Genomic DNA, 12,302 nt, shown 5'->3' with positions numbered 1-12,302 from the left:
ACAGCATGGTGACCACAGTTAATAAAATGCTGTATTGTGTATATGAAAATAGCTAAGAGAGTAGATCATAAAAGTTCTCTTCACAAGAAAAAAATTTGTGACGACGTGCGGTGATGGATGTTAACTAGACTTGGGTTGGTCACTGTATTTCACAATAAATACAAATATCGAGTCATCATGCTGTTCACCTGAAACTAATATAATGTCACCTGTCAACTACACCACAATAGATACAATTAATCATTTTAAAGAAACAACAGAGAGGCAGAGTGGGGTGGGGGCAACAGGCGTTGTCTGGGGCCCGGTGTTGACAGTAACTCCGTTCCTGAGGACTTGCTGGGGACAGACAAGGCTCCTGGGGCAGCGCAGGTTACAGCAGGCGCAGGACCTCGTAAGCTCTGCGTTTTACTGTGATCACCACCAAGCCGAGCGGGAGAGCCACACACCAGGCTCTTCCTTCCACACAGGCTGGGCTCTGTGATGACAGCGCTGCTGGAAGATGCTCCCCTCGGCTCCCGTGACAACCTCCTGCAACCCCAGACATGGACTGGGATGCAGAGGGACTATCCACCCCCAGCTCTGCGGACAGCAGTCAACTCTGAACCAAGGCGGCCAGCAAAACAAGACCTGGTGGCAAGAGAGACACCACCAGGACAGAGAGAGGGGACCCCTCTGTTCCCCAGAGTGGACACGAGACCATCACAGGAGTCCTGAGAGATAAGATGTCACTGTGGCTGCTGGTCCTGGTGTCCACTCCCCCTAGTCAACCATTCAACCTGGGCAGGCATGTCTTCTGTCTCCAGGGAAACCGGACCCAGTGGGGAAAGACGACGGGACCATGGCAACAGGCATCTGATTTCATTTTCTCAGTGATGCCCCTGCCAAGGGTGGCATCTGTATCCTGATCACATTGATATCTATCCATGAGATAATAGTCTATTAAGGAATACTCACAGACAAGATAATCGTATTTGGGGAAAATGTGACAGATGGGCAAATGAAAACAAATGCAAACTTACAAAATGTCAAGGGGCAACAGTCTGAAATCTAGAGACATAATACATACATAGAAATTTTAGAAAGCAGATTACACTGTTCAAGATGCAACTTTAGCTCTGTAATTTTTATAACTACAATTGGAAATTCTTTTTGTCCTCAGAATAATGAAACTGGTTATTTACATAATAGGTATGAGAGTTTGAAAAAACGTATTGTGTATTTTATTATAGGCTTAGTTTCAGAAACCACTATAAAGTTGACCTCCCACCAAAAGAAAAAAAGTCTATGTTCACATTTGTTAGGATTCATGGGGAGGGGGGTGGTTAGCTGACTCCTCCTTATTTTCAGAAGGCATTCTGGGCTAAAACATCAGAAGGAAATGTCACAACAATAAATAGGTCAGACATTGGCCCTACTCTCCGAGAGCACATCCAGGCAAAGGGCGGTATGTGAGAGCTCGTTTCTTCACACCTTCACCAGCAATGGGTTTTACCATCCTTTAACTCTTTTTTGATTCAATAGACAAAATATATCAATACTAACATAACACTAGCAGCTGATATTTATTCATAATGATCCAGGCATAGCATTAAAAAAAATTCTGCATAAATTTTCTCATTTAACCCTCACAACAGTCCAAAGAGTCAGGAATTATTATGCTTATTTTATGGGTGAGAAAACTGAGGCTTGGAAAATTAAAGCAACATGCCCCAAACCACATGCTGAAGATTGCCAGGGATGACATGAACTTAAGTATCTAATTCCAAAGTCCAGGCTACCTGAACAACAAAAAAGTCATCTTGTCATCAATTTCTCTGACTTAATTACTAGTGAGGTTTTTTAACAGGACTCAAACCATGTTTCTTATGTTTATTGGCCTTTTATATTTGTTCTTTTTTGAAACTGTACATTATCTTTTTACTGATTTTTCTACTGGAATATTCTCTTTTTTTCTTATTGATTTGTTAAACTCAACACTTATCAAATACTTTAATACATTTCCTACCAGGGGCAAATTTTTTTCTGAGCTTTCTGTCTCTAGTTTTAGTGAAGTGCCAATAATACATTTTAATAGCTAGCTGGAAACATCTCCCCTCATTCCTTTTCCTTTATAAAAATTTCCTCGAATACAGCTTTTCTATTTCTTCCTTGGATACTAGTCCGTTTTGGATTTTACTTCTTAAGAAAATGTGATGGTATCTTTTCATAGAAAAACATCTGTTTCAATATGATGTTCAAATATATTAGAGGTGCACAAACATTTCTTATTTTAAATGCTTACCTCTGCATTACCTACCCCTCTTGTTCAATATAATTTTCTTTGTTTTTCTGCTTTGGGGGAAGAAGATTATTCTTATCACATGATTCTTTATCTTATTGGTCTTTTCCAAGAATGAGCTCTTAGGTTTCTTCATCAGTTCTACTCTTTTTATGTTTCCTAATTTTTCATCTCCAATTTTATCTTTATTCCCTCCGATTTTTATTTGGATGTGGATTATTGCTTTTTTTTCCTAGTTTACTTGAGTGGCACGTCCAGTTCATTTAAAAAAATTTTTCCTGCTTAACAATAAAAGTACCAAAACTATACATTTTCCTATGATCATGCATATTTGATAGAGTATTACCGTTATGTCCTTTTTGAAATTTTTCACTCAATATTTGGTTCTTCTTATTTCTGTGCATTTTTATACTTAGGCTACAAATGAAGGCTTCCTAAAACAGTATTACTGTTTTGTGCCTTTATATATAAGATATCAAGCTATATTTTAAGAGTTTTGATTTCCCCCCTTATCTGAGGGTTATTTGGCCTAGTAGATGTTTTTATTTATTCATTTTTATTTGTTTCTTTGCCTTTTTTAAAAATGACGATTTTTTAACCTATCCCTTTATTAAATTCTAGCTTTACAGAATGGTGGTCATAGATCCATCATTTCTACATTTTAGAATAAGCTGATGTTTTCCTTAAGACCTAGAATATAATCAATGTTTTAAATGATTCATCAATACTTGAAATAAATGGTATTTTCTGGTGGAACAGGATATTGGTTATAAAACTATTAAAGTGTCCTTTTATATCATTAAATTATTTCATATCTTTATTCATTTTGCCTTACTCTCAAAAACAGAAATGAGCAACTTTGAGACGACAACTTTTGTCAATTTCTCACTGTATTTTTCTCAGTTTTTATTTTATGTATTTTGAGGTTGTATTTTTAGTAAATGATCAGGGCAATTTTATCTTCATTGTGGCACTTTCCTTTCGTTACCATAAAATGATCTTACTCATTCTTTTTGATGCCTTTCTGCCTTGATTTAATATTGTTTCTTTTCATCTGGACCTGTCCTGTACATCTTTGTCCATTATTTTTAACCTTTCCTGGTCCCTTTGTTTTACCCATGCTGTTTTTTAAAAGCTTATGACACAGTTGTATTCTCTGAGTAAATCTTTGTTAATGGGGGAGTTTAAGCTGTTTACTGTAGGAAGATCCACTACATCTGATCTAGCTATCTTCCTTCCGTCATCCTGAGTACCTGACTGTTGAACTTCCCTCGACTTGTGGTTTGTAACACACCCCGTCCTTCCTGTTCACCTCTCCCCAGCTCCCGGGAGCCTGGGAGCATCCTGGCTACTGTCCTGAGAGCTGGTGCTTCATTCCCCCTCCACGCGGCAGCCCAAGCCCAGCCCGCAACACATGCTTGGCCACAAAGATGCTCTCAGGACCTCCATTCTGGAGCAGAGTGGATCTGGGTGCTTGTTACGCAGAGATGTTCATTTTGTAAAAAACACATTGAGCTGTGCACCTAACAATTTGTGTAATATGTTAGACTTCAATAAAAAGTTCAAAAAAATAAGGCCTGGGGCCAGAATCTGTTGCTAGGAGACAAAGAAACCAGGATTCTGGCTTTGGTTATTAGCTCTCAGAGCTCAGAGGATGGGTATACACCGAAACCTATGAAATGTTTCTGGGAATTTTAGTACTAGAGAAACACCAAGCCTGGTCAACAATGATCTCAGATGACCCTACACCTGCCAACCAACCCCAGGGCCACAGGATGGGGCTGTGACAGTCGCTGCCCTGCAGGGACATCCTGCCCATCTCTGATGTGGGAGGTGGCAGTGGTCCAGAAGGTCTCCTTGCAGATCAGACCCAGGTGCCTGCAAACCATGTCCAGACCCTGAGCTCGGGGAGACACAAGCCTGTGCCCTCTTGGGGAGGACAGGATTAGGGTTCAAGTCATGCAGGCATGGGCATTCCTAAAGTCTCCCTGGGAAGAACAGGGTATGTGGACCTGAACAGTGGAAAGCTGGGACCTGCTTTAAACACTTGCTTCTACCACGCTGGACAATTACTGTTCTGTGGGTCACATTCTGCTTCCCTCCAGGGAGCACTGCCCAAGAGAAAGGCAAGCATCAGGTGTAATTTAAAATTTCTTAGAAACCACATTAAAAAGAAATTAATCATATGTCTCCCCAACTCAAGCCATCCAAAATATTATTTCAACATGTAAACAAGATAGAAAATTATTAACAAACTATTATACACTGTTTGATGGACACCACGTCTTTGAAATCCAGTGGGTGTTTCACAAACACAACATAGCTCAATCTGCACCTGCTACAACGTCACTTTTAGGGGTTCATCCCAAGGAAATAACCAGACAAGTATCGAAAAAGGTATATACAAGAATGGCCATGACTGAAAAAGCAAAAAGCTGTGAGATCTTCTGAGTACCACTCACACCCCTCGGGAAGCCCAAGTGGCCTGGTAAATGCAACACTCAGTGCCTCCTCCCCCTCCCCTCTTCATTTGCTCTGCTGAGTCCAGGCCAGTTGGGTGCTCTGCTCCATGGCCCCCTCCCCTCTGCTAGGAGATGGGAGACCAGGACCCACAACCATTTACCAAGTTCCCCCTCCTTCCACCAAGCCCCCTTCCTCTGCCCATCAAGCCTCATGGCCTCCCTGCCCTGGCTGAGGACCTGCCCACTCTGAGAGGGAAGAATCCCCTTAGGGCTGCACACCTGCTGAGTTCTTAGTGTGTGTTGTGTTTCCATCCTTTTACTCTAGCTGCATGGGGCCCCAAATCCTGTGTTTCTGGAATGCTCCTGTGAGATGCAGACACCCCCAGTCTATGGACCACGCTTCCAGGGCCCTAAGCACCTAAGGGCTCTGTCTGAATTAAACAGAATTAATTAATCTAAAAACACTCGTAAAGCATAAAGATTAAAAATATTCAACTGTATGCTTAACATGCCCCAACTTTCAAGCAGATGCAAGATTCATGCATAAGATGGACTAGTTATACACAAAAATAAGGAAACCACATGTTCCCTCCACAGCTGAGCTTAGAGTGAATTAGTCCTGAAATCACCACACCCACTTATAATCTGATGAAAATTCTGAAACATTGCTAAGGCATAAAGATTAAAAATAACAATCTTTTAATTATTAAAAAGTATTAAATATTAAATTATATGCCTAACAGATCCTGGACACTCTGGGGTTGAAGGCGAGGAGAAGGCCACAGATAAAAGGGCAGCACCTGAATCTCCCCTTAAAATCACAGAACTTAGTCCTTGACAGCCCTGTCCTTGTTAGGACGGCTACCGTTCTCCTCTGACTCAATGAATGAGCAGGTCCCGCACCTTCTGCCCCCACATACAGCTGAACATTGCATTTTTAAATTCTATTTAACTAATAGACTTAGAGTAGTTTGGAATTCACAGCAAAAATCAAGCAAAAATACAGAGAGTTCCCACACACCCCTCCCCCTACACACCCAGTCTCCCCCGTCATCAGCATCTCCCACCCGAGGGGCACATGGGTACACTGGATGACCCTGCACTGACACATCATCGTCATCACTCCAGGTCCACAGTTTACATTAGGGTTCCCTCTTGGTACATTCTATGGAATTCAACAAATAAATACTGACATTTTAGTATCCACCATCATAGTATCATATAGAAGAGTTTCACTGCTCTAAAAAACCCCCATACCCCATCTATTCATCCCTCCCTCCCTCCCTCCCTTCAAATCCCTGGGCAACCACCGATCTTACTGTTTCCATAGTTTCACTTTCTCTGGAATGTCATATGTTTAGAATCATACAGTATGTACCTTTTCAGATTGCCTTCGTTTAGTAATTTGCATCAAAAATTGCATTTAAGGTTCCAAGTCTTTTCATGGCTTAACAACTTATTTCTCTTTACTGCTAAATAATATTCCATTGTCAGGATGGAAGCAACCAAGGCCATCTTGGTTGCTTCCAGGTTTGGGTAATTATGAGTAAAGTTGCTATAAGCATTTGCGTGCAGGTTTTTGCTTGGAAATAAGTTTTCAGTTCATCTGGGTAAATATCAAGGAGCACGACTGCAGGATCATATGGTAAGTGTATGCAAGGTTTTGTAAGAGACTGCCAAACTGCCTTCCACAGTGCTGCACCACTTTGCATTTCCATCACCAATGAACAAGAGTCCTGTCGCTTCCGCACCCTCGTCAGCATTTGGTGTTAGCAGTATTTTGGATTTTGGCCGTGATAGATGTGTAGTGGTATCTCGTTTTCATTTGTAATTCCTTAATGAAATATGAAATTTTTACTAATGCTTACTTTCCATCTGTGTATCTTCTTTGGCAAGGTGTCTGTTCAGGTAGTTTGCCCATTTTTCAATCAGGTTGTTTGTTTTCTAATTGTCGAGTTTTAAGAGTTCTTTTTCTACTTTGGATAACAATCCTTTATCAGATATAACTTCTGCAAATATTTTCTGTCTGTGGCTTGTCTTCTCATCCACTTGACAGTGCCTTTCGCAGAGCAGAAGTTTTCAATTTTAATGAAGTCCAGCTTATCATTTCTCTCACATATCACGCCTTTGGTGTTCTATTTAAAGAGTCATTTCCAAACCAAAGGTCATTTAGATTTTCTCCTCTATGTTATCTTTATGTTTTATATTTAGGTTCATGATCCATTTTTAATTTTTGTCAAGAGTTTGCACGTGGCTGCCCAGTTGTTACAGCACCATTTGTTGAAAGCACTATCTGTTCTCCACTGAGTCAGCTTTGCTTTGTTGTCAGTTGAGTACGTTTGTATGAGTCTGTTTCTAGGCTATCCATTCTGTTCCAATGATCTGTGTGTCTATTATTTTGTCAATAGTACACCGTCTTGATTATCATAGCTTTATAGTGAGCCTCGAAGTCAGGTAGTGTCAGTCTTCTAACTTGGTTTTACTCCTTCATTATTATGTTGGCTTCTCTGGGTATTTGTCTTTCTATGTAAACTTTAGAGGAAGTTTGTTGATATATACAAAATACCTTGGGTGCACAGCAAAGTGATTCAGATGTGTGTGTGTGTGTGTTTATATATATATATTTATATAGGGTTAGCCAAAAAGTTCCTTTGGTTTTTAAATAAAAATAAAAGACACATTTTTCAAAAAGCCTTTTGTGTCCAGGAGTCCCACTGGGTCCTGCTTGATTTCAGTAGGTCAGATCCAGGCATTTTACATGCACTTATTCTCCCAGCAAAACCGAGTTGCTAACCCTGACACTGTTCTACAGGCAGGGAACAGGTTCAGAGAGCTATGTGGCTGACAGGATCATGGTGCTCCAGCTGGGTGTCAGGCCTGAGCCTCTGAGGTGGGAGAGCCGAGTTCAGGATATTGGACCACCAGAGACCTCCTGGCTCCACTTCATATCAAATGGTGAAAGCTCCCCCAGAGATCTCCGTCTCAATGCTAAGACCCAGCTCCACTCAACAACCAGCAAGCTCCAGTGCTGGACACCCCATGCCAAACAACTAGCAAGACAGAATCACAACCCCATCCACTGGCAGAGAGGCTGCCTAAAATCATAATAAGATCACAGACACCCCAAAACACACCACTGGACACAGTCCTGCCCACCAGAAAGACAAGATCAAGCCTTATCCATAAGAACACAGGCACCAGTCCCCTCCACAAGGAAGCCTACACAACCCACTGAACCAACCTTACCCACTGGGGGCAGACACCAAAAACAATGGGAACTATGAACCTGCAGCCTGTGAAAAGGAGACCGCAAACACAGTAAGTTAAGCAAAATGAGAAGACAGAGAAATACGCAGCAGATGAAGGAGCAAGGTAAAAACCCACCAGACCAAACAAATGAAGAGGAAATAGGCAGTCTACCTGAAAAAGAATTCAGAATAATGATAGTAAAGATGATCCAAAATCTTGGAAATAGAATGGAGAAAATACAAGAAACCTTTAACGAGGACCTAGAAGAACTAAAGAGCAAACAAACTGAACAACACAATAAATGAAATTAAAAATTCTGTAGAAGGAATCAATAGTAGAACAACTGAGGCAGAAGAACAGACAAGTGAGTTGGAAGATAAAATCGTGGAAATAACTAACTCAGAGCAGAGTAAAGAAAAAAGAATGAAAAGAATTGAGGACAGTCTCAGAGACCTCTGGGACAATATTAAACGCACCAACATTCGAATTATAGGGGTCTCAGAAGAAGAGAAAAAAAAAGGGACTGAGAAAATATTTGAAGAGATTATAGTTGAAAACTTCCCTAACATGGGAAAGGAAATAGTCAATCAAGTCGAGGAAGCGCAGAGAGTCCCATTCAGGATAAATCCAAGGAGAAGCACGCCAAGACACATATTAATCAAACTATCAAAAATTAAATGCAAAGAAAAAATATTAAGAGCAGCAAGGGAAAAACAACAAATAACATACAAGGGAATCCCCATAAGGTTAACAGCTGATCTTTCAGAAGAAAAACTGTCACTGCAAGCCTCAGAATGGAAGAAAATATTTGCAAATGAAGCAACAAAGGATTAATCTCCAAAATTTACAAGCAGCTCATGCAGCTCCATATCAAAAATACAAACAACCCAATCCAAAAATGGGCAGAAGACCTAAATAGACATTTCTCCAAAGAAGGTATACAGATTGCCAACAAACACATGAAAGGATGCCCAACATCACTAATCATTAAAGAAATGCAAATCAAAACTACAATGAGGGATCACCTCACATCGGTCAGAATAGCCATCATCAAAAAATCTACAAACAATAAATGCTGTAGAGGGTGTGGAGAAAAGGGAACTCTTATACAACCCAGCAATCTCACTACTGGGCATATACCCTGAGAAAACTGTAATTCAAAAAGAGTCATGTACCACAATGTTCATTGCAGCTCTATTTACAATAGCCAGGACGTGGAAGCAACCTAAGTGTCCACTGACAGATGAATGGATAAAGAAGATGTGACACATATATACAATGGAGTATTACTCAGTCATAAAAAGAAACGAAATTGAGTTATTTGTAGTGAGGTGGATGGACCTAGAGTCTGTCATACGAGTGAAGTAAGTCAGAAAGAGAAAAACCAAATACCGGATGCTAACACATATGTATGGAATCTAAAAAAACAAAACAAAAAAAAGGTTCTGAAGAACCTAGGGGCAGGTTTAACATGTTAAATGGGCCATTCTTCTGATGGAACTAAACATATCAACTTCCTCTTTCAACTGGAAAAAAAGTTAGTTAAATCATCTAGTACTCTTCTTGTACTATTTCATCAAAGCTCAGTATTTCAAACTTAAATTTTTTACAGTCAAAGAGCAAGGCCAAAGCTGTTAAAGCACCTTATTCATCTGGTACAATACTTTTATTTCTACTGTTGGTTTGAATTTTGTTTGTTTGTGGGTTTCTGGGTGGCAGGGGCAGCTAAAATTCTCAGGCAGGGAAAAGAATCTCAAGCAAGCTACACCAGACCCACATTTATCACATGTAATGTACTTAATTCTCAAACCTTTCATTCAATTGTACCAGAATACATTAAAATGTATTCTTGAACAAATATCTATGGATGCAAATGCTTAATACTAAAATTAGGTTGGGGGGAGGGATAAATTAGTAGTTTGGGATTAAAATATACATACTACCATATATAAAATAAACAACATACTACCATATATAAAATAAGCAAACATAAGTTCTCTTTCACAGAACTGCAGTCATGGATGGAGAGGTACCATTCAGGTGTGTAGCATAGGGAACTGTACTCCATATCTTGTAATAACCTATGATGGAAAAGAATCTAAAAAGGAATACATACATAGATATATCTATATATCTATATCTATATATAACTGAATCACTCTGCTGTACAATGGAAACACAGCATTATAAATCAACTGTATTTCAATAAAAAGATTTTAAGTGACAAAAATAAAATAAAATTATGTCAATTCTCCTCTAATACATCTATAAATAAAACACAAATCCAATCAAAGATCCTAACAGTTTCTCACAGAACCCAACACACTGATTAAAAAGTTCAGGGGTGGACTTCCCTGGCAGTCCAGTGGTTAGGACGCTGCACTTTCACTGCAGGGGGCACGGGTTTGATCCCTGATCAGGAACTAAGATCCCACATGCCACGTGGCGTGGCCAGAAAAAAAAAAAATTCATGGGTAAAATATTGAAGAATAAAAATTTTTAATTAAAGAAATACAAGAAAATTGCCCTAAGAAAAACCTCAACTTATTATAAGGCTACCAGTGTCAGAACTCACAAAGAGACCAAAGCCAAAAGAGAAATTCCATAAACAGATCCACATACACAGTCCCAAAATCCTGGGGTAACTGGCCATCGGTTAAAAAACAATAACTAAAACAATTCTACTTCATACTACACATAAAAGTAAACATGTAGATTATAGATGAGCATGTAAAAACTTTTTTAACTTTTAGAAGAAATTATAAGAAAATTTCTCTATAATATTAGCATATGGAAATACTTCTTAAATAAGACAAAAATCACTTAAGTACATATTTATATCAAAATTTAAACTTCTTATGGCAAAATTTAAACTTCTTCTTAGAGTCTAGGATAAGGTATTTCTAACATATTATTTGAAAAGTATCCACAATCTATAGAGATCCTGTAAATTGGTAGGAAAAAGCAAACACACTAACAGGAAAATTAACAAGGGACACGAATAGGTAATTTAATGAACAAGAAATCCCCACAGCAAATAACATAAAAATAAACACAAACTCATTAAACTCAGGAAATACAAGCTAAAACAGTGATACATACCCTGAGGCAGATTTACTACAAAGCTAATGAAGTGTAAGCTTCATGACCCCCTCACTCATGTGGGCCCTTTACAAGGCCCTGGCTTCCCATGGTATTCACACAGTCATACGCTTTTGCAAACTTTGTAAAAGTAATTGTTCATGGACGTTTTGGAATCTAATAAAGAGGAAGTTAAACTGGTTTGGCATACACTGATGTGATTCGAAGTCATGTTGGTATAATTAGATTGTGACTACCCTTCCCCAGCAGGACTGGTGAACAGTGACACTTCTGCTGCCCTGTGCCAGCTCACCCCACGCAGTGAAATGCAGCCTGGGACCAGAGGTCCAGCCACTATAAAACATGCTACAAAGCACTTACCGCAGATGGACAAGGAAGCATCTTAAAATTAATCTCTGGACAAGTAAACTTGAAATGATCTAAAATCTTACCATTCCTACATGAAAGAAACTTCATGGACGTTTCTAAACTCTACAGTAATCTAAATATGCTGAAATAAACTTTTCTAGATTATTAGGGGGGAAAAAACACTTTAAGGAATGATGTCAGCAAAAATATCAGACTAAGGAGATGCAAAATTCTCTCTCTCCATAAAAGCAATGGAAAACCTGTCATAATCAACTTTTTTAGGAATTCTGAAAATTATCAAAGGTTTACAGGAAGTGTTTATTCAAAGAAAAATGGCTAAATCTCAGTAAGAACAGTGAGCTCTGTGTGGTTTTTTTTACTACAGCCCCATCCCCCATTCCCCAGCAGTAGCCTTGAAAATAACAGCCCACAGTCATAGTATCAGAGGGAGCAGAATGGGCCTCTTTCACAAAGAAATGTCATTATTTCTTTTAACCCGTCTGGTGGCTCCCTGGAAGACCAGATCAAAAGGCTTATTTTTATTTTATCTGACTAGGAATTCTCCCAGTGCTAAAGTTACTACTCAGGGATATTTGTTGAAAACATTTCCCGGCAAATGTTTTATTCACTATTGCCTGGGGTAATACATAACAGTCTGGGCAAACAATACCCTAATCAGAAAGCTGAGGACGAAAGGCTGGGGAATGAGACGCCCAGAAGAGCTTTGAAAAGTTCTGAAGTATTCTTGGGAACCTAAAAGTCCATGCACGGGCAGAGCTGCGCCCATGCTCCAGAAAGGCGCGAGAAGGCACTAAGCTCTCACCTCTGGCTGACCTTGAGCTCTACACAAGCCACCTGGCTGA

At 39.5% G+C, this 12,302-nt stretch overlaps 1 protein-coding gene across 1 annotated transcript in view; it reads right to left on the bottom strand.

Annotated features, from left to right (window-relative positions):
• The window catches only part of FAM189A1 (family with sequence similarity 189 member A1), a 358,843-nt gene that overhangs the window by 252,440 nt on the left and 94,101 nt on the right, over positions 1-12,302 (bottom strand). The window lies entirely within an intron of this gene.

Source organism: Phocoena sinus, chromosome 2 (genome assembly GCF_008692025.1).
Source record: "Phocoena sinus isolate mPhoSin1 chromosome 2, mPhoSin1.pri, whole genome shotgun sequence".
NCBI classification, from domain to species: Eukaryota; Metazoa; Chordata; class Mammalia; order Artiodactyla; family Phocoenidae; genus Phocoena; species Phocoena sinus.
This window is presented reverse-complemented; position numbering and strand designations above follow the sequence as displayed.